Genomic DNA, 18935 nt, shown 5'->3' with positions numbered 1-18935 from the left:
GATGTAAGGCTAATCATTTTTATGAATTTTTCTGGGATTGATTTTTCCATTTGTAAAAAGGAAATTTTGATACACATATTTTTCAAAATTATATGATATAATCATGAAAGCCAACAATTACTGAGTGCTTACTATGAGCCATTTCCTAAGCATATTACATGAATTATCTCATTTAATTTTTATAAAACAGTTTGTGGTAGATAACTATTATTAACTCCATTTACAATGGAGATAGTGTGGCACAAAGGGTTTTAAAAATTTGCCTAAAGTTATATGGATACAAATCTAGACATCTTGACTCTGGTTAGTTCTATTTCTGGCTTCATTGGTGAGAAATGTGGTGTGAGCCAATCTCTGACTTCAGACACTAAGGGCTGTTTGCAGGCTGTTTCTGGAAAGATAATGGGGTGATAGTGTACACACTGTCCCTTATTTCTCTTTGGCACTGTAGCCAGTATTAGTTCCCACTCTGACTCAGACATCTGGCCAGTTTACCTGCTTGTCTGTCCATTTCCCTTGCTGTGGCTCTTTTGTCTTCTAGCCCCATTACTTGAATTGGGTCTTCCTCTTCCACACACTGGTATGCCACTGAAGGCTATCTGTAGCCCTAAAGTCACGGCTGTCCTCTGCACCCCTCTCTTTGCCCCGTCACTCTCCGCAGCCCAACAGACTTTGCTTACCACTCCATTGGTTTCAATCTTACAGAATTACCCTCACTCCCACTCCACATATAAAACGTAAATTAGAAAGGCAGATAGATATTCAGCCCCTCCTGTAGTGCAGAAGGATTGAGTAGCAGCTGGAAGACTTGGATACACAATTTCTGTTGGCAAACATTCTACTTTTTATTGAACTGGAGTTTTTATTGATTTTTATGTCATATGCATTTATTCATTTGTTTATTGTTTTATTATTTTATTTTTGTCATGTGCATATTATAATGTTCTTAACAACCCTCCATCTATTCTTTCACCAATATAATTTATCTTTAAAAACCTTTCAGTATTATACTTTTTCTCTAGTAAACCACAATTTATTTTTTCTCCCTTTATTGAATATTTGCAGGTACTTTTTGTTTCATTGATACTTTAATTCTTTTTGGCCACTAGCATATTCATTTTGAATGGTTCTTATTTCCGCCCACTTCACACATAATGCATACAAACAAATGTATTCCTTGATTATGGACTTTTCTCATTCTGTATGTTACAATCCCATTTGTGGTAAAGATGTAAAAATTTTAGTGTTTTAACTCCCAGAGAGAAATTCTCTAGTGGATCCTGTAATACTTCTCATTTGTTAACAATGCTAACATCATCTCTCCTTCCTCTGCCTGTGAACCATATTTTATGTCTTATCTAATTGATACTAAGAGTTTTATGTGGTAACAATTCATATGGCTCCTAGGAATATTTCACAAGTGCTACAAAAAAGTGCTATTTTGGAAACTGCAGTATAATTAATGTAGTTGATATTGCCCTTTATTTGGCATAAATAATGATGAAATTGCTTTTTCTAATTTTTCTTCTTAGAAATATTAAATAACTTCATGACTTATTTATAAGTGAGAGTAGAACAAGTTAAAAATGGCTTATCATGAGACACATATTTGGGGGAACAAGGAATTTAAGCTTGGATATTAGGAGGTTCATGGAAAATCTTAACAATTGTTTTGAAAAAGTGAGTTTCAACTTCATTTCTGAGTTAAATGGTAGGACTGGTAATAGTTATGTAAGGAGCATTTTAGCATAATTTGAGGAATCACTAAACATTAAAAGTATAAAAATGAAAATTGGTTGGTGCTTTGTGGTAAGAAGTTTAAGTATTCAAGCAGAAACTGTATAAACATATAGCAAAAGTATGAAAAGGGAAATTCCTTTATGGAAGGCTGATATAGGTAATCTATGAGACTTATTCATACTTTTTTATTTATGGTGTTTATAATTTTATGAAGGCATAATGTGAAAAAATTAAAATTGGGGCTCAAAATATGTAAAAGCTTAACCAAACTGTATATAGGAATATTCCATTTTCTATGGGGTGTCTTGAACAGTTGCAGTAGAAACATATTTTTAAGGGAGTGTTAGGTAATCAGTACATACTGCTATTTGTGAATTTCATGATATGTGTTTTTTTCCTATGTTTAAAGTATTTTCAGTAAAGATGAACTATAGTTGTATATTTATAAGAATATTTTCTTTCAAGTTGATAAAAGCAATAGCATTAATAACTATCATTAAAATTTTATTCCCACTCTTTTCTTCATTTTCATATATAGCAGGGAGGAATGCCAGTATCTATAATTCTCAGTACATGAATTTAAATATCTTCAGATTACTTGAGTAAAGATTCTTGATTTTTGCAAGAGCAATTAGTATAATTCTTCTCTCAACTATAGACTCTGGGTTTAGAAGAGTAAAAGTACAAATGTATATTCATATATTTTTATGCACAGATGTTTATGTGTTACATATAGCCGTATATTTGGGTGTATATTTTTTAGAGTGAAGAGAGTAAAAAAATATAGAAAATTTCCAAGTGTATCTGAATGTCAAATCCTCCTTTTTTTAAGGATATTTCAGATGATTTTTAATATATATGTAAAATGGTAATAATCAACTCAGACATGTTTTTAGCAAATGTTTCTTGGTACTTGCCAAGTATTGTATTAAATGTTGGAAGGAAAATCATACTGGATACAGCTTGCAGGTGCATGCAGTCTAGTTGGAGGAGGGAATAAGACATTATAAATATCTAAATAAATGAGTTACAGTAAAATATTCATGAATATTTCTTCACATTAGTACTTCTCACTCATTTCCAAATGGTAAAAGATACCTCTGTCTGGTTTCATTTATTGTGGTCACATCCAGTGCTTAATTGAGTGCTCTTGGTTAAGTCAATGACTAAGAAACATTACTGATTGAATGAACAGTTAACTTACTTATGTAATATCTCTGTATTCAGCAAAGCTTATAAACAGTATCAATCAATCGAATAAGGGCATCATTTTGATTGGTTAATGTATTATAAATCTGATGATAAGAAGAGGTTTCTGAAGAATTACACTTAGATATCTTTCTCATATAAAAATATTTTCTCTGAAATACTAAGTTATTCCCATAAACTACAGTATATTATTGGTTAAAATGAATTGTGAGCAGTTTGTTTTATATGAAAGACAAAAATGCAGGTGTCTCACTGATGGCAAAGATATATATATGTGCATTTGTTTTTGACATATACAAGTTAACATTGGCCTAGAAATAAACAATAAATACCAAATATTGTTTTTCTTCTATCATCGAAATCTAGTATTCTCCAGCACCTTTCTGACAAACTCTGTTGAAATTGTCTCATCTTAACCATATTATATATAATTAATGAAAAAATTAAAGATCCCAAAGACTGGAACATAAAGGTTTTAAAATAAGTTGAGAGGTGATAAAACTGTGACAATTAAAATCTGTGACTTCCCAAACAACTTAATTAAAAATGTTTTTTTCCTAAATGGTAATGAAGTATTGGTTCGAAAAGGCAGGCTTCAAAATGTCCATGGAATACCAGGAGATAGGTAAATTAATTCCATTTCTTCTCAATTGCTGTCTCCCATATGTCAACTAGTTTAAATTTTCATTTTATATCAGAAACAAAAAAAATATCTATTCATGACATTCAATGTGCTTTGGTGACAGTAAGTAGATTTTTCTGATGGGGGAGAAAAGGTAACCAGTGGAGGTCGTATGGTCGCTTCTAGAAGGGTCTTAGAGCTGCAGAAACGTCCTAAGTCAGAAACTCAGCTCAACAGTTCACCCCACTCAGTCCAGCACTGTGCCCGTGTAACAACAGGCACACCACTTTACTTCTTTAAGTCTCACTTAATCTGTAAAATTGAGTTACTGCCAGCAATTCCTAACTAATGAAAGTGCTTGCTGTATGCAAAACATTCAATTAATCTGTACATTAAAAAATTATTTTTTTCCTGAAATGTTCCTCTTCATGCTCTCACTGAAAATCTAGCCACAAGGCAGTTGACTACAATGCCAAACTAGTAACCAGCCAAGTGGTCTGATGGCAGAGCAATAGGACTAAGGGTTCATTATTGAAAATTAACGGTGAGCTAATTTCATAGTGTAAGTCAGTATGTCCTGCTACAGTCTTATTGAGTGAGGAGGACTTGGATTCGATGGAAGGAGAGGAAGAGAGGGAGGGAGAGAGAGAGAAAAGTGAGGGAGGAAAACAATGGGAGAGTGAAGTTGAAATGACCTTGAGGTACCAGGGCGATCTTCATCAATTTATAGCATTTGGACAGTCAGGAGACCAAGAAGGTGGGAGAAATGAGTGTTAGGGAAAAACGGAGTTTGTTGGAAAGGCATAGAGTACTATTATTCATCCTTTTAGTGCTAGAAGACTTACAGTTAGACACCCATCCCACAAATAAATATACAAAGTCTTATCTGCAAGTATGTTTCCTGAAAATGTAAGAAAATATAGACATTGGTTTTCATGTGTGTTCATCTAGCATTGACTATTCTAATACTCACTGGAAAATGCTATTATGTGACCAGAAGATTCTTGGAAAACTTAAGTTGCCAAGTATAGTATTGAATATTCTTTGCAGACTGTAAAAAGAGAACCATTCCTATCTTGAGACACATTAAGGGCCCCTGTTTTAAATAGAGAAACTAAGTTTATGGATAAACTTCATCAAACACAAATACAAAGAAACACAAATGCATTAAAAAAAATCTGTCCCTCAAACTAGATATTAAAATAGAGAGTAGGCCTATTATTGGGAACTTTGGGAACTAAGGTCAAATTATGACAAGAAGTCCATTCCTTTCTCTTGCTTTCAGGAAAGAATATTCTCAGGATCTGAGTGGGTTTGCCTGGGAAAAGTTGCCATGACAACACTTATACTCCAAATAACATGTCCATGCTCAATCACTTCCAGGTTTCCAGACCTAAGTAAAAACAGAAAAAGAAAGGAGTTAGATTCAGAGTACCTCTGAAAAGCAGATTGTGTTATGCCGACCATGATGGCCACACTGTGTGACTGTAGTTCAATGAAGTTAATGTTGCCTTCCCCTACACAGGATGTGAGAAGCAGGGACATTAGTCCCTTAATGGTTTTCCATCACAAACAGGGATTTGGTTAATATTGACTCAAATACTTTATTTTTTATAAGATGTCAAAAATATTAATTAATTTAAATTTTCTTACATTTAGTTCTTTTTGACATTTACAAGGTTTTAATTTCTCTTTTCCTATCATGGTAGTAATTGCACTTAATAAATAAACTTGATACATGTTCTTTTGCTCACTTATCAAGGCAAGAAAATCAAAATCTAAATCTAAGACAAATTTTATATACCTGGCAAGTAGACTTACTAATTTCTCTTGACATGAACAAGTATTATTATCAAGTACTGTTTATTTTATAATAAAAGTGATCAAGGCAACATACATCAACCCAAGTATTGAAACTAGAAATGACCTTAGAGATTTTTCTTAACTCATAGTTTATTTTTAAATTTTAGACAAAACAAAATTACATAAACAATAAAATTTTAACCCAAATATTTGCATGCCTTATATCATATAGCCCACATTTTTTGCAGAACCAGGACAAAAATGCATGCCCATGATTGGGCATAACCTTGTATGTTTCCTCAAGGTTAACTACAGAATGATGTGCAAAGCAGAATGCCTTGTCAATATCACATAAAATAATTAATACTCTGATTTAGATCAGATCTATGAAAATAAATAATATTTGCTGCAATATATTTTAGATCCTCTTAGTACCCAAGAGAAACTTTTTTTAAGTTGAATGACATTTTAAAGTTCAAATGAAATTTTATTTTTTAAGTTGAAAGACATTTTAAAATAGTTTTTTATTTCAATAATTAAGGATTAAATATGTTTTTAAGGTATTTTTTTAGAATATGACATTCATAATACCAAAAGGTATTTAAAATATTTTCTCCATTTCAATAAATGCTTAAATGATGAAACTAACATGCTGTTGTGTGTAAAGGTAGGAATGGGAACAATCATCACCTCTATCTTTCATTATTTAGAGTATAGGGACCTTAGGCTCCATTGCTTAAGAGTGTCCATATCAGCCTGGATAGTCTCTATTCTTCTTCCCGACACTTCCTTGTTACCACTTATGAAAGGAGAAATTCTTGACTTGATTTTAAAATTGGTGAGAAACTGACATCCTATAACATATCCTATCTAGTGCATATACCTATGGAGAGCAATTTGTAGAACATCTGAATAGCAGAAAAAACCTAGACTTTTTTTCTTCCTCTGTAGGATCACCAGAAATTCTTTGCATTTCTCTGTGAAGCCTGCTATGATTCTGACAGACCCAGACAGGCCTCTCTTTTCCTCTCCTGTTTTCTGCTCTGCTACATTTATCAGCTGCTGCAATCGTCCATGCAGCTGTTCAGGTAACTACCTGCTACTCAGACCCATTTTCTGGCAACAAGAGAATCCTGTGTTTTAGACTCCATCAGTTTTGATGGATGGGTGGTGGAATCAAAGGAAGCTCCATTTTCATGTGGAATCCAAACTGCATCCTCCAAACTCCCTGGAACAGGCATCTTTTATTCTTTGAGTGTTATTGGGTTTTTATATGGTGTACTGATAACACTGATTCTGTATTTTCTCCAACAGTCTATCCTAGCATTCATATTCAGTCTCTAAGAAACCTAAGAGGAGGACTGATTCAGTATCCATTTGAATAGTCACATAATCCTGACTTTATACATTAGACTCTTCACCCTCCTCTCTTTTCCTCCATCCTGAATGTTAAGAAAACTAGCTTTAGAATCTAGTATTTATTAATTGAATAAGGAATATAACATTGATGAACTACTTTTGGTTTTAAAGATTTTTGCTTGCTCTTACATGAGCTTTTTGTACTCTGCACAACCAAGCTAGTACTTTAAAACTCAATCAACTTTACAAAACTGCTTACCTACTTATTGCTGAAACATTTTTTTTACAATTGAACATGTTATAGGTTCCTACATTTGATATATTTAGCAATATGGATGGAATTTTTGGGAGATGTAGCAAATGTTTATTTTACTATGTAATTAGTGCCAGCATTTTACTCAAGAAATACTGTATAGCTGACCATTGAAAACGCAGGTTTGAACTATGTGGGTCCACTTATGCATGGATTTTTTTCAACTGATACATTGGAAAAATTTCTAGAGATTTGCAAAAATTTGAAAAAACATACCTTCACTATTTTACTTTATTGTACGAATCTAGTATGTTACACATCTAACATATAAAATATGTGTTAATGGACTGTATGTGTTATTGGTAAGGTGTCCAGTCAATAATAAGTTATTAGTAGTTAAGTTTTGGAGGAGTCAAAAGTTTTTTTTGTGGATTTTCGACTGCGCAGGGATCAGAACCTAACCACTGTGTTGTTCGAGTTAACTGTACTTATTTTCAATTTGTAGTCTTAATGATTTTTTTTCACTTAACATTTTATTTAGCAATATTTTCACAGAAAGAGGAACAAAATAAAATAGATTATTTGAGTATAACTAAACCATGCTTGTTTCTTTATAAAAAGACTTACTTGCAGAGAAGCCCACCCCAAAGAGACATATATAAATAACCTGGTTGCAATATAGTTTCTCGGTACTTATAGTCGATTGAAAAAGCCAAAAGATGTTGTTCTATAAAAAGTTTGTTATAAATTTCCTTTGTTCTTGGAAGTTTATAAATCAGTTTCAGAAACATAACTCTCTGAACTTTTTTTTTTTCACTTATCATCCAGAGAAATACTTCAATAATATGGGCAGTTTCAAGATGCCCAGAATGACACAGATCAACATTTAAACTACCCTTGCTACAGATTTAATATCAGTTCAACTTGATTTTTGACCTTTGTTTTCATGTCCAAAGCATTTTCTCCATGCAACTTTCCACCTTCGAGTAAGTGGTTTTAAAGTCTGAGTTAATACCTTATTTGAAGTGAAAATATTCTCAAAAAATTTAGAATTGCCAAAGAAATATTGTTACTGAGTCACTAATGTTTAAAAAACTCCATAATGTGAATAAAAAAAATATATATATATCATTAGGTGTTTCTCTTTGAATAATTTTACAGAAAGAAATAATAACTCTTTAAATAAGAGTCCCGATGGAGTTGGGGCTCAGTCCTGTGGGAATATGGTGCTGTCCGACTGCTGCTTAAGTGGTAATTCTTATAAATACAAATACGATGTTTCAGTTTTTTCCTTTACTTATTAGTGTATTATTGACTGCCTGTTCCTCTCACATTTTAATCTTGGCATATTTTCTTATTCCTGTTTCTTTTACTGGTTATCTTTATTAGTTACATTTAATTCTTTCACATGCATGCACAAGTGAGAGGACGTGATGAAAGTGATTCTAGGAGTAACAAAATAAATCCAATGCTGCATCCTGGTTGCTGCTTCTGGGACAACACTAACAGGAACAGCAAGTGGGAAGAAAGAGGTCCTTTCTCCCTCTTCACACTTTTATTTTCTGAAAGGCTTATATTAACAAATGTCACAGAAGGACAGTGCTCCAGAGTAACAGAGGAAATAGAGTCAATGTTCAATAACTGACTGAGACCATCCCCTTGCTGTTCAGTGTCCATATACATCCTTGTGAGCATATTCATACTTTCATCCAATAAAACCTTCATACTTCTAACAAGATGCAGTGATCCTCTAAGACCCTGTCACCCTCAAAAGTTATAAGGTGTCCATCTTTGCATGTTGTCAATTCAGTCAGAATCCCAGTGGAGCTCTAGCAGAATCTTGGATGAGTGCCACCAGCATTAACTCAAATTGAAGGCTACTAGCTTAGTGAAGCTGTGGTAAACCACTGGGCATACAAACCCATGTCTAATAACTGCCTATGTATCTATTCACCCTGCTTTCTCTTACTCTATCCCTACCTTGCTCTCTCACTCTCTTAACTTTCTCACCCTCTGGCTCTCTTTTATTTTAGAAAATCTTAAATACTTCGGGAATCGATGAAAACAACTTGATGGGACAAACAGAAATATAGTCCAGGTGTATGTCAGTTAACAAAAAAATGTTAACAAAGTCAGTAGACATTGTTAGGAACATTAGATTCAATATCAGGAATTAGCAACAAATTCCTTGGCATTTTAGGTATCCTGTAGGTATTTAACTTTAATCATTATTTTTTCATAAGAAAGGTATTAAATTAATAAATTTCTAACTGCATTTTCATTTTCTTTCTTGATTATGAAGCAGGGCATAATTGATTAAGGGACTAGAGTTATAAAGGCCAAACCAGAAACGTTTTTTGAAGTCATATCATAAGTTGAATCACTGAGTTTTTGAGAAAACTGAATAACATATTGTATATAAAAAGAGAGACTCTGGTTCAAACTGGCAGACTCATTACACATAACTACTCTACTTTAAAAAGGTCATGGTGAAGTTATAGAAAATATATAAAGAAGAAACAAGTAAATAAATTAAGAAAACCATGAGGCATACATAGAAAAGTGAAAAAAATACAAAAGAACCTTGGAGAAATTCCCAGAAGAAAGCAGATGGTAGTTGATCCAATTACATTAATTATTTTTTATAATGAATAATGTTTACATAATTATAATACTATAAATTCTATTTATCAATTTTTAATTTTTGAAGGAACATCTAGAAAAATCCTGATAAACTTATAATTTCAGAAAAAATGTAACCTAAATTTAAAAAATAAGAAAAATTATAATACAGCTAACCTCATAGAAAGAAGGAATATTAATTATTCAAATCCTCTCCTCTTTTATGTTTGAGGATTGATATACTCTAACATTAATATAAGCAAGACATGGATGAAAAAAATTATATTTAAACTAATAAAGATAATAAAAGAAATGAGAATAACAAAGTGTGCTAAAATAAAAAAAGTCAGAGGAGGAAGTAGTCAATAGTACACTGATATGTATACAGGAAAAAAATGAGGTATCATATTTGCACTTGTAAGAATTACCACTTAATTAAAAGGAAGCTTTTAATCTGAAACAGTTTGTCAGTCTATTCTTTGTGATCTTGATATGTTTGACAGATACAGCAAACTATTAAGCCGAATGCCTCTTAACTTTGGTTTGTTTGATGTATTCTCATATTTAGATTCAGGTTGCATTTTTTGGCAGGGTTTACAAGAAATGATATTGTGTCATCATTTCAGGAAGCACATAATGAGAGATTTGTGCATAATTTGTTGGAATATTAGTGATATTAATTTTAATCACTTATTTAGGGTGGTACATGTCAGGTTTCTCTACTGTCAAGATATTCTTTTCCTATTGTAACTAGTAATTTCTGGGAAGATACTTTGAGAATAGGCACTGTGGATTGGATAATGTATATATGCAAATAGATTATTCTTAGAAAATACATGTAAAGTATTCAGAAGTAAAGGAGTACTGTATATCTCAATAGTTAAGAAAAAATAAAATGTGTATGTACAAATATATATGTAGAGAAAAAGATAAAATTAATGTTGCAAAGTATGAGAATTAGTGAATCTGGTGAAGGGTATCTGGGAGCTCCTTGTACTATTCTTGTATTTTCTTTGTAAGTTTGAAATAAAACAATTAAAAAATCATTAAAATAAAAGTAAATTGTTTAATATTAGGCTATGTATTGAACATGAGAAAAGGGAAATTTATTCTTATTTTCTCTTAATATATGCATTAATTCTTTTAAGTAAGCAAAATATTTTAATAATTTAATATTTAAGCATGTAGCATGGTACTGAGCATGTACTGAGGATGTAATAAGTGGTCTATGAATTGTGTGGTGGTCATTAAAAAGGGAAAAAGAGAGGAAGCACTCGCTCACTTGTGTCAAATGGAGACTCTAAGGTTGTGATTTATGCAGTAATCGTTGCCTTGGATAGAACTATTTCTCCTGGTCTGTCTGATCTAAAGCAAATCTGGATGATATGTCATTGGTTATGGCAGGAATTAAAAGACATCAGCGATGGCATATTACAGTAAACCTATGGAGAATCTGAAATGGATGCCAGTAGAGGTGCAGATCACTTGACAAAGTGACAATCTTCCAAAATCAATTTCTCTAGGTTTCCTTCAAGAAATTGAGAATGATATGCCCATGTACTTTCGCATTCACTTTTTTGAAGTGTATGCTTAATAGATAAAGTTCAGTACCTTTAGCACTTTTTAATGTAAAAGTGTTTATTATTTCAATCAAAAGTTATTGAAATTTCATATTTAGTAAAGGTAAATACATAGAAGGGATTAGAAGAAAAGGTTAATCATTCTTAAAACCCATGTCTGTTTTAGACTACATTAAGCAGGGTGATATTGATGTGATAGAACTAAAACACAAGTTAAATTTAGTATTAATTCAAACTCAATTATTTGTTTCACTGAATTTATAAGGGAAAGCAGGAACTGGGAAAATGTGTGTAAAAGGTGGAAAATGTGTAAAAATTTAATAAATTCTCACATAAACTTTACAAAATATTTTTATTCTTTTATGGAACATAATACATAATATAAGTAAATAAAATTCCATCGCTTTATTCAGAAATGTAATAATCACATATAATGTAAACATTTTCCACCTCAATATGTGATCTGAGAAGCTCCACAGTAATACTGTCAGTGTTCAAAGCACATTAGGAACTATTTTAAGCATGTTTTCAAGGCCACAGCATTTGACTGCTTGTGACATTTGAGTGTTGTTTGAATTTTGTAAATAGTACCAGTGCACTAAAAGCTAAATGTAGGGACTGAATTTCTTGTTTAACTTATCAGTTGGGACTAAAAGCAAAAGAGGAGGTTGTAATTGATTTTTAATATAAGTTTTCAGAATAAATGAATTTTATTGCAAGCCACTGCATTGAATTGAGATTATTTAGTAAAATATACAGTACAAGTCAGTGTGTTTGAACAAACTACTTTTCGACACCTTATGTTCTTCCTGTTCATTTATACTTTCAACAATCATAAAATACATACCTACACACACTAGACCCTGTACTGGTGAGGGTCAGCTTTTACCTATTGTTTTTTATTCTGTGTTAGACACTGGGGAGCTATCCCTTTACACACATGGAAAACAGATTTAGTTAAGCTATATGTCCAAGGTCACTCAACTAGAAGTAGTATAGAATAAGTTTGAAAGCATATACATTTTGATCCCACAGTTTACTATACATAAACACTAGCTATACTTCCTAGGATTTGATATATTCTTTCAAAAAACTCACTGCACTGTGTCAGAAAATGGAATTATAAACAAATAATCCTAAAAATAAGCACAATATGTACCAGTATGTGAATGTAAATGGATTTATTTTTCAGAAGCACAAAGGGAAATACAGATAATTTGGGGACAGAAGAGAGCAGAACTGAAGAGTACTCAGAGTCTTATCTGAGTTCAATCTTGTATCATTTAAGTTGATGAAAAATCTTGGGAAAGGTACTTCGTATTTCTAAGCCTCAATTTCATTATCCCAAGAGTGAGAATATTAATAACTGCTTCACTGAACTGTTTTGGAGATCAACTAAAAAATGCACAAGGCCAAAGCAATAGTAGGTATTAATGGACACTGGACTATTTTGGAGGTTTGAAGACAGTACCTCTTCTCTCCTGAGTTCTGAACCAATTGAAAGAGGCAAAGGAAGCAGATAGAGAAGAAAGTGACAGCTCTGTTGGTGATAAAGCTGCTGCTGGAGAATGTGGCTTCTCCTGTGAGCCAGGGGCTCCCTAATACTGAACTCCAGAATGAAACAGAATTAAGGTCATGTCACAGGCAGGACTGCAGATCTGCAGCTTCCTACCCTAGGAGTCTTCTCAAAAACCTTACAGCAAGGAGGAACAGAACAGAAAACTTTCTTCCTGTGGACAGCTAGTGCACAAAGAAAGAAGAGTGCTCCAGTATGCCTGGCTTATTCCTATGATTCATTTATGTTCAGTGAAGTTATTCACTCTGTCGGAGTGAATGAGGGAATGGAGAAAGGCTAGAAATGTAACTCTCAGGCACGTCAATTATCATGGAAATTAGAGGCAACATGAGTAGAAACTTTCAAGGTATAATTATTGCAGTTATTAATGTCTGAAAAATTCAGGGGAAAAAATCACAGATTCACCAAAAATAAATGCAGTTGAGGTGAGTGCTGAAACAGGATCAAATTTTAATGGCTCCAAGAAGGGAAAGAAACACATTTCAGTGTTAAAGAATCCCCTGTGCTAAGGCACTTGGCAGTGGCAGGACCTGGCCTTTCAGAATGGTCAGAAGTTTAGTGGGTGGTGGGAAGAATGGGTTATAAGGAGAAGAAACAGGAAGAAGGCAGAATTTGAAGGAAATTTAATGTTATTTCAGTGGGTTTGGAATTGTAGGAATTAGTCAAAATCTTTAATTAGAGAAAAAAAATTAGTTTTCATTGATCTTAAAGATAATTGCGAAACTGTAAAATGGAAAGATAGGTAACAGAGGCTGTTTTTATACTCCACATGAAAGCTGATAGTGACTTGGGATGACAATATAGGATTCAGGGCATGCTTTACTTATTGGAAATAATATAGGATTTAGAATTTAATTGGATTGAGGCAATAGGGGGGAGAGAGGCAGGGAGTTAGTTTAATTATTGTTTCCTGGTTTATGACTCCATATGTGAAAAATACCAAATATTGGAGAGCAAAATCAGATATAGGAAGAGATATAGTGAAAATCAGCATGATAGACTAGGAAAACAAAACCTTGGGAATTAAAAAGATGAGTTTAAATTCCAGTGCTATCCCTTATTATTTGTGTAATCTTGGGTTAATTACTCAAATTCTCTGATCCACAGCTTAAGCATCTATACAAAACAATGTTAAAAGAATTATCATTCAGAATATTTTAAAGAATTAGAAATACTGCTAGTATGAGGACTCCCTGTTCTGGGCCTTTTGGTATCTTGACATTTTTTAAGATCACTCTGTATTAAAAAGCTTAGAACACATAAAACACCATAACTCCCCAGGATGCTGTAGAAATGAGGACATGGCTTTCACAGACCTACTTTAGAAAAGGATATAACTTGGAAATATTGACAGAAGTTGACTATATTAATTATTTTTGAAATTTCAGAATTTCATAATCTTCTCCTACTTTCACCTTCATCCTATTACTGTGACAAATAGAGGCATTATGGGTTTGGGATCACGGATGTTTATCCCAATAAAACTCTTCATGGTGGGTCAAGGAAAAAAAAGCGTACATTTAATTAAGATTATATTCCAGTAATTCAGACATTGTTGGACTTCTGCACAAGTCATTTGGGTTTTAGATCTGTTAATCAGTCTAGAAGTATTTTTGAAATCTTTTGAATTAGGATCTCTAGTGGGGCTCCACAGTTGATTTTTATTGAACAATATCACTTGAGACTGAGCACCACACATTTCTTTGAAGATTGAATAATATGTGCATAATTTATATTATCCTCAATAAAGTATAGAAAAAAGAAAAAAACTGTGGGAGCAGTAATATTTTGAGTTTTCAGCTCTCTGTTAGAGGCCACTCTCCGCTCTGTACACAGTCAGCACAAAAGCAAAAGCTTATTAGCCTGAGGTGTCAGAAGACAGACTCAGAGCTGAAAGATTAGAAGGAAAGACAGAGAATCTTTTAGAGGGGAAAGTTCAAAGTGAGTAAACCCACAAATCTGCATTTAAAAGTGGTCTTGAATAAAACCATCACTGGAAGCTCAAAGAACTGAGTGAAGAATTAATCTTATGCCATCTACAGGGAGGAAAATGTTCAGAGGTTGATTCTGTCCAAGGTAATTGTTTATAGGACAAAATAAACATTCTTTAAAAATTAGAGACTATATAAGCCATAAATTACAAAAGCAGACATAGATAATACATAAATGAACAAGCATGGCTAAAATCCAATAATAATTTATTCATATAAACAGACAACAGTCCTGATTTGGGCATAATTTGCTGATCTCTGATATGTTTCCACTTTAAAAACCTTTTCAGGCCAAAAGCAAGCAGAAGACAGGAAATAATGAAGATAAGAGCAGAAATCTATGAAACTGAATAAAGCAAATTAATAGAAAATAAATCAATAGGTCCAAAAGTTGTTTCTTTGAAAACAACATTAAAAAGTAAGATGAAAAGTAAAATAGACTGATCATGAAATAAAGAGAAAGGTTACAAAATACAAGTATCAAGAAGTAAATAATTTATATTACTACTGACCCTGTAGACATTAAAAGGATGGTAAGCAAGAACAATGAAAAGCTCTACACCCATAAACTTTACAACTTAGATAAAAATGGGTGTTGTGTGGAGTGCTGTCCTATAAGGTAAATGAGTAATCAGTTAGGTCAAAAGATTGTCATCAAATTTAGCAAAGTGAAGGATATTATGAACATGGGCAAGCCAAAGTTCAATGGAGTGATAGGAGCAAGACTCTCCAAATGATTAGAGTAGCTTCCAGAAAGAATGAAAGGAAAACAGAGAGAAAAAATATATATTACTTTTTTCATATTGTTGTCCTATAAAGGTAATATGTAAATAATCCTTTTTCACAGGTATGAGTATGAGCATGGAATCCTATTTACAGTATTCCAGGATAAAACACGGATTGAATGAAACTCTAAGGAAACCCAGTCATATCATAAATAAAGTACATTTACACAACTTCAGGAATGTGCCAGTTTCTCCCCTTTACCAACTTAGTCTGTGTCTTGGTACGTGAATCTCTATGTCCTGAATCAACAGAGCTCCCTAACCCTCTTGTCTTCATGAAATTGAGTTTAGCCAATGAAAAGCACCAACAGGAAATAAGGGTGAGAGGAGGGAGAGGCATTAAGTTATTTCTGCAGCTCAGCATCCAACTTCCACGGGTTAAGTAAGAATAAACTGCATTCCTTAAGTAAGGCTGTAGCCCCTGCTAAATGGTTTCTCAGATACTTATTACAGATCTATTAATTAGTTAAAGTAATTCTTAACTTCTCTTGCCCTAAGAGGCCTGTGATGATGAGGGCTTCTCACTGCAGCTTCTCAGCTTTTCTTGCTTTCTTCTAACCCCATCTAAACCTTTGTAAATAATCCCTTTATTAAAACATTCTAAATTACTCTGGGTGCCATTTTTTTTTATTACAGGTGTAAACTTAACTGAAAAAACCTAATTATTTCTTATTTCTTACTATTCAGGAATAAGTTTCTTGGTTAGGTATCTAAAATGCATTTATTACTGTAATACTCAAATATGGAAAATTACTACACATGACTTTTTTATATGCTGAAATTATTTAAAGTTTTCAAGTTCTCTATTTTCTTACAGTACAATTTACAAGGAAATGTTCTTAGCAAGCTATATAACAAGTAATTTATTAAACAATGAAGCATTGAAAACCAAAAGTGTTCTACGCACTGTGCTACATAGGAATATACAAAGAGTGAACTTTGACTATATGTCTATGTGAGAGCTTTAACTTCAGCTATAGATTTTTTGTGACACTATAAAATAATTTTATGTATGATGGGCACCATAAATACTATTTTGGATTTTGCTCCTTTTAGAATTCTAAGAGCTGTTTATTGACCATATAAAAATTCATCTCATTCCTCAAAACTGAGTTTTTAAACGGCGAAGCTATTGCCAAGTATGAATATCCATGTTTTACACCAGATGTAATTTTAAATTACATTTGGCTCTTTCCAAGTAACAAAATCATCCTCAAAAAAAATAAAGTCACTAATGATAATATATTTACAATATGCCCTAGGTTTGTTTAAAAAGACATAATAGTTTCATAACTAAATATTCAGAGGCTAGAGCTAGACATTATGGAGAAAATCCCGGCCTGCCAGTTAGCTGGACAGCTGTGGCCGAGGTGTGTGTCCTCTCTGTGACTTGGTCTCTTCTATAAAGTATGGATAATGGAAGCACCAGAATTATAAGCTTATTATAAAAATTTAATGAATTTACATTAGTACAGCATATAAAGTACAGCCTAGAACATTTTAAGTACTAAATAAATGCTAGCTAAAGGAATTTTAAGATGAGTATTTCTAAAGAGTTATGACATGACAGCACAATAGACTGAGATACATATGTAGCAACGGATATACATACACTTTTATAGAGGAAACTATTCATTTTCAAGCATCTATTCTATTTTTTTCATTGTAATATGACTTTAGCAAAAACTCAATTCATATAATGAGAATCTAAAGAAACTGTGGTAGATACTACTGGGGATTTTTCTTATCAGAAGTTATCATTCCTGACTTTAAATGAATTAAAATAACATAAAAGACAAAGTAAACACAGTTTCATTAATATACATTTTTATTGTTTATGTGCTATTTATGTACATATTATGCTATATACTATTAGCGGTTAAAGCAAATCCTTATTTAGTCATATAACATATTAATACTATACATTATAATTAAACAGTAAAACTTGAAACTCTCTTTCACCCAATATTAGGAAAAGTCTTTTATATGCAAATTGTGTTGAATATTAAGGAACATGTATATTCCACTAGATGATTATAAAAATAAATCTCTGAATTTAACCTAAGAGTAGTGAACTTACTTTAGGTGTTTTTTCAGAATATGTACAGGACGTTATGCTATATGCTTGTTGAGAAAAAAAGAAAAAAATAGATGTCTCAGGGTTTAGTATGAGAAATACTCTCTTAAGCATCTGGTTTGTTTCTATCTTATAGACACTAAGAATCTTGCAATTGATTGAGATCAGTTTTTTACTGATAAGATCTATTTTTATTCTTAAGTATTTATTGAAAACTAGTCCTCTCTATAGGAATATCACTCCCATTGGGATGGGAAGTTATTTTTCTATTCTTCAACACCATACAAACAATGCTTAGCTTAATGCCTTATCTGTGGTATCTATAAATATTTCCAACATGAAAGAATAAATGACAGAAAAAAACAGAAAACCCTTTTCAACCAATGGCACCAAATAGAATTAAATTTTGTTTGTTTGGTTTTGTTTCTGAAGGGGGTTGTTTTGTTGTATTTTGTTTCATAATGGAAATATGCAATAATTAAAAATAATATAAGGGCTGTGCAAAGAAGTAAAATTTTTTACTTTTTTCACTTATTGGTATTATGTACACCTAATACCATGACGACAAGAGAAAGGAGAGAGAAGTGAGGAAAACAAAAGAGAAAAAAGAAAAGGAAAAAAGGAAAGGAAAGGAAAGAATTGGTAACAAATGTTTATGGTGAAGGAAGGGAGACAATATTTTAAGAGATGATGTGTTTTCTCTCTTCTGTTCTAATTCTTTTAAGTTGCAGATTGCTATTTGGTCATAGAAGGCATATGTAAAGGTAATGTTAAATGATGCATATCTAAACATTTTTTTAATCATAATATTAACTTGAAAGAAAATACGTAAACTTTACAACAATAGTTTTGTATATATTGAATGTACTGTATTTTATTTATCCCCACATACAAAAAAAGGAACACGAAATATTTATATTAGATAATCTAAGGAGATCAATATACAAAATTCTCTATGGGAAGAGGTGGGAGGAGAATGAATTCTTTTAGACTTCTGAGCTAAATGGAAAACTATACTTTTTAGGTAATTAATTCCTGTTGTAATTACTAGGAAAAAAGTCTACAACTTTTTTCTACAGAAAACTTAATCTCTTATCCTCACAAAATGAGAGGAAGTTCTACATGTTTAAAAATCCTAAAAAATTTTTATAGCATTTATTTTTCCCTTAAAGTTTTATTCAAACCATTCACAATATCTCTCGGAATTCTAATTTCTGCTTTTTAATAGATTTTTGTATTTTATCATTGTTTAGTTTGTTTTTCATTTTCATGGTGATTATCTCCAAGATGTCTTCTATTTCTAAAAAAAGGAATCTTA

At 32.3% G+C, this 18935-nt stretch overlaps 1 long non-coding RNA gene across 1 annotated transcript in view; it reads right to left on the bottom strand.

Moving 5' to 3' along the window:
* Nucleotides 1-3986: 3986 nt before the first annotated feature.
* The window catches only part of LOC140849778 (uncharacterized), a 317738-nt gene continuing 302789 nt past the window's right edge, over nucleotides 3987-18935 (bottom strand). Inside the window, exon 3 of the long non-coding RNA XR_012131966.1 lies at nucleotides 3987-4964. This is a non-coding gene — a long non-coding RNA (uncharacterized lncRNA). The remainder of the gene's footprint in view (nucleotides 4965-18935) is intronic.

This window comes from Manis javanica, chromosome 5, assembly GCF_040802235.1.
Source record: "Manis javanica isolate MJ-LG chromosome 5, MJ_LKY, whole genome shotgun sequence".
Taxonomy (NCBI): domain Eukaryota; kingdom Metazoa; phylum Chordata; class Mammalia; order Pholidota; family Manidae; genus Manis; species Manis javanica.
Note: the sequence above shows the minus strand (reverse complement) of the source record. Positions and strands in the feature narration are given on the sequence as shown.